Source organism: Cebus imitator, unplaced genomic scaffold, assembly GCF_001604975.1.
Source record: "Cebus imitator isolate Cc_AM_T3 unplaced genomic scaffold, Cebus_imitator-1.0 Scaffold24, whole genome shotgun sequence".
NCBI lineage: Eukaryota > Metazoa > Chordata > Mammalia > Primates > Cebidae > Cebus > Cebus imitator.
In genome coordinates, this window is record NW_016107339.1 from 9105271 (window position 1) to 9110168 (window position 4898).

The window sequence follows — 4898 nt, forward strand, 5'->3', positions numbered from 1 at the left end:
TTTAGTAGAGACGGGGTTTCACCATGTTGACCAGGATGGTCTCGATCTCTTGACCTCGTGATCCACCCGCCTCGGCCTCCCAAAGTGCTGGGATTACAGGCTTGAGCCACCGCGCCCGGCTCCATCTCAAAAAAACAAAACAAAAGAAAAGAAAGCAAGCCAAGGGATGTTGATGGGTAGTGATAGCAGCCAAATGGACATCTACTGAGGAGTTACCCTGAGGCTTTGCCTGTTTCAGCTCTTGTATTCCCACAGAAATAGACATTTTCGGCCAGGCATGGTGGCTCATGCCTGTAATCACAGCACTTTGGGAGGCCAAGGTGGGTGGATCACCTGAGGTCAGGAGTTTGAGACCAGCCTGGCCAACATAGTGAAACCCCATTTCTACTAAAAATACAAAAAATTAGCCAGGTGGGGTGGGAGACGCTGTAATCCCAGCTACTCAGGAGGCTGATGCAGAAGGATTGCTTGAACTCAGGAGGCAGAGGTTGCAGTGAGCTGATATCAAGCCACTGCACTCCAGCCTGGGCGACAGAGCGACACTCTGTCTCAAAAAAACAAAACAAAACAAAAGAATAGATATTTTCTCCATTTTTCTGAAGAGGAATTGAAGCTCAGAGTAGTTAGTTAATATACCCCAAATCACACAGCTAGACGGAGCCAGGATTTGATCCTAGGTTTGACTAACTCCAAACCTTCCGCCTCAGTCATTCTACTTCCCTGATACTAAACTTGGCAGAAGAGGAAGAAACTCCCCTTCCTGCTTAGGTTCTTGACAAACAGTAGTGGCAGGTGAGGGTAGCAAGTGACCTTGAGATCTGCTGGTTAGGGAAACCTGGCACAAAGGATCTTAAGGTGCTTCTGATTCGGCAATTCTATCTCTTTAAGACCCACAGCTCCCATGCCAAGCCTGCTCTGTGATCCTCAGAGATTTCAGGGGTGGGGAAACTGGATTGAATGCGCTGACATACCAGCAAAAAAAGACCTCAGCATTTTTTGCCTCGCTTCGGTGGCTCCGGCCTTTTAAAATTTTTTTTCTCTCTCATTTATTTATTGCTATGCTATTCCCTGGCCCTGCTGCTGTGTCAATACTGATAAAAGCAAATCACCCCACAAACAGGTGCAGCTGGGAGCTGCCCCTTGGACAGCTGCCAGGGAAATGTGATCGCTCAGCTGGGGTGACCTGCCCCTGCCCAACCCCCTCTCGGGTTCCAGCCCAGGGCAGTGTCCTTGGGCAGTTAATGTCGGTCCACATGTCACAGCCCTGGTATCCCAGTTGGCATCATGGACTCATGCTGGTATGTGTGGTTTGGGTGGGGTGGGTATATGCCGGAGAGGAGGGAGACTCCCAGGAGTTTATTTTCTCTTTCGGTTTCTTCCAACAAATTCAGAAAATACACTGTCACCAAGTTCCCCTGCAAATATTTGAAAATATTTCCTAAGAATATCACTGCCTTATTTCCCTAGGTAAAAAATATTTTTTTCCCATTCCCAAATTCACACACACATGCCATGTAATGATCCAAAAGACATTTTCTGAGTATTTCCTAGGGCTTAGCTGTGGGTCCACCTAAACAAACATTTTGTGAGCCAACCCTGTTATCCGGAATGCATTTGAAGCTACCAAGCCATGTGACTTTGACTCTGGCTTGGAAAAGATTTTATTTCATTTCCCCTCCCCCATTTCAGTGTTTTGTCCCCAAGCATCATTTCCCCACTTCCCTAGGGCACCAGCCTTTCCGGAAATGCCCTAGCTCTGCGTGCAGCCTCCGCCTCCCGGTGTGGAGAAGGCGGTGACAGCGCCGCGCCGGAGCCGCAGGGCTGGCCTGGGCGGAGGGCGAGGGGCCGGAGCGGCCGGGCCAGGCTGCCCGCCTGCCGCAGAGCAGCGCGCAGCTCGGGGAGGGAGGAGGTTGCCATGCAAATGACGCGGCGTCCTGCGGGCCCCCCTTACCCGGGGGCCCTCTGGTTGCCAAAACAGAGCATTCCCCAGAACAGTCGCCTGGAAACGGGCGCTGTCATAGCAGCCTCTCAGTAGCAGCGAGCCAGCTGTGCCGCCACGAGGAGCTGGGTCAGGATGTTCAGACCTCCTCAGCACCCCCTCCCCACCCAGTCTCCACCTCGGGGAAGGGAGTGGTGGCGGGGGCCACCGTGGAGGGGAGGGAGGGCACTAATTGGATTGGAACACTCCTGAAGCATCAGCTGCTCCTCCCTGAGGGTGCGGGAGGAGGAAAGCGGCAGACCGCCTTTGTGATCGGCTCAGCCTCTCCCTCCCTGCAGCCTCGCCCTGACCTGGTCCTCACCGGCCTCTGCCCACCCACCGCTGTCTTGGGGCACAATGGCAAGCTCTTTCTAAAATGGAGGAGGCAGAACACCGGATCAGATAGTCACCAAAATGAAATCCAGCCTTGATGTGAAGGGTACCGCAGCGATGCTACCCGGATCTGACCCGGTTTGAAAGGGTTAGGGAAGAACGCAGGTTTACCACAGCTCCTAAGTCAGTACTCCAGCTCCTTCATCCCGTACGCACCCCATCTTTCCAGCACCTTTGCTCATCAGCTCAGCCATGCCACCCTGATCTTCCCTAAACCTGGGACCATTTACTTTGTCCTGCTTCATTCGGCACCAAGAGAGTTGCCTCGTCATTTAAGTGTGTGTGCGCTTACCAATTAAACTACAATATAAACTTTAAGAGGCAGGACCCGTGTTTTTGTCATGGCCAACCTTGACCGTGAAGAACAAGACAGAGTTACACAGACCTGCTCGAATTTAGGTGCCAGTGATTTATGTCAACATAGTCATCACCCTGGGAGGCCTTTGGTGTTGCCTTTGCAACAACTGTTTTAGATTGGCCTTCAGAGACTAGTAAAACCTCTTCTGGGACGAGGGAGGGGAGGAGATTCAGTGATGGCCTGAGTGACAGCAAGCCAACAGGTGGGCTACAGAGAAAGCAGATGACTACTCAGGATACACTGAGCGTTTCATGAGGTCTGGATGCTGCACGCTAGCACTTAGAGGTTTGACTTAAGGATGTATGTTCGAGGGAGTCCCCTTCCTTCAAATTCCTAAGGGGCCTTGGGAGTCCTATGTACCCACACAGCAAGTCTTCATTCAACCGGGCTAGGTAAGGCAGCATGTAATGTGCAATCTCTCTTCCCTCTTCCTTTCCTTTCTAGTGTATTGAGTTCCTGCTGTCTGCCAGGCACTGAGGTAGGCACTGGAGGTTCAGAGAATGATTAAATTAGTATTATTCTATATTTATGAGAAAAAAACCCGAGCTGGGCGCAGTAGCTCATGGCTGTAATCCCAGCACTTTGAGAGGCCAAGGCAGATGGATCATTTGAGGTCAGGGGTTTGAGACTAGCCTGGCCCACATAGCAAAACCCCTTCTCTAGTAAAAATGCATAAATTAGCTGGGTGTGATGGTGGGTACCTGTAATCTCAGCTATTTGGGAGGCTGAGGCAGGAGAATCGCTTGAGCCTGAGAGGCGGAGGTTGTGGTGAGCCAAGATGTGCTACTGCACTCCAGCCTGGGTGACAGAGTGAGACCCTATCTCAAAAAAAAAAAAAAAAAAAAAAAAAAAAAAAAAAAAAAAAAAAAAAAAAAAAAAAAAAAAAAAAAAAAAAAAAAAAAAAAAAAAAAAAGAGAGAAAAAAAATCCTAAACCTTATGTAGAGAACATTTGTCGTGCCTATGTTCACCAGCATTTTTTGATCAACTTCCCCATTTTGGGTTTTTCCCACATCATAAATCCCACTTCCCCAAAGTAAAGGCCAGAAATTTCCCAGATGTCCCTGCAACTATCATGTAAGCATGACTTTCCCAGATGTTCTTGCAACTAACATGTAAGCAGGTGACCTAAGTTCCACCAATCAGATGCAAAAACATGAGACTTTGTTTTCTTTTCTTTTTGAGATGGAGTCTCACTCTGTCACCCAGGCTGGAGTGCAGTGGCACAGTCTCAGCTCCCTGCAACCTCCACTTCTCAGGTTCAAGCAATTCTCCTGCCTCAGCCTCCCAAGTAGCTGGGATGACAGGTGTGCACCACCATGCCCAGCTAATTTTTGTATTTTTAGTAGAGATGGGGTTTCACCATGTTGGCCAGGCTGGCCTCGAACTCCTGACCTCAGGTGATCTGCCCGCCTTGGCCTCCCAAAGTGCTGGGTTTATCTGTGTGAACCACTGCGCTTGGCATCACGTGAGATTCTGATTTGGAGGAAAGCAACTGAGGAAGAGAGCATCCTAGGGAAGGGGACTAAAGGGAGTCTCTGGCCTTGAAAGCACCAGGAGAAATGCTCTGAAGTCCAATCTCCACAATTGTTAAAGGGTGGTGGGTCGAGGCCGCTGCAGAATTTGTGCTGAGGTAGCCGCAGTAGTGGCTTTGCTGGAAAAGGGTCTCTAGGTAGTTGGAGGATTATTTCTGAATACTCAGCTTCTCTGTGCCTGTCTTTCCTTCTGGATTCTGTGAACCTCTTAGTATTTTTTAAATTTTATTGATTTAATTTTTTGTTTGTTTGTTTTGAGAGAGGGTCTTTATTGCCCAGGCTTGAGTGTAGCAGCATGATCATAGCTCGCTGCAGCTTCAAACTCTTGGGCTCAATTGATTCTCCTGCCTCAGTCTCCTGAGTAGCTAGATCTATACACATGAACCACCACACCCGGCTAATTTTTTTTGTTTTGTAGAGATGGTGTATCCCTGTGTTTCCCAGGCTAATCTAGAATCCCTGGGCTCAAGCGGTCCTCCCACCTTGGCCTCCCAAGTGCAGAGATTACAGGTAGGTGCCATAAATATCGACGCCCAGCCAATATTTTAAAAGTACATTTCTGGCTGGGTGTGGTGGCTCACACCTGTAATCCCAGCAGTTTGGGAGGCCAAGGCGGGCGGATCACTTGAGGTCAGG

At 49.5% G+C, this 4898-nt stretch overlaps 1 long non-coding RNA gene across 1 annotated transcript in view; it reads left to right on the forward strand.

Moving 5' to 3' along the window:
• The first annotated feature begins 4734 nt into the window (after window positions 1-4734).
• LOC119470196 overlaps window positions 4735-4898 on the forward strand; it is a 3310-nt gene continuing 3146 nt past the window's right edge. The window contains exon 1 of the long non-coding RNA XR_005199086.1: window positions 4735-4772. This is a non-coding gene — a long non-coding RNA (uncharacterized LOC119470196). The remainder of the gene's footprint in view (window positions 4773-4898) is intronic.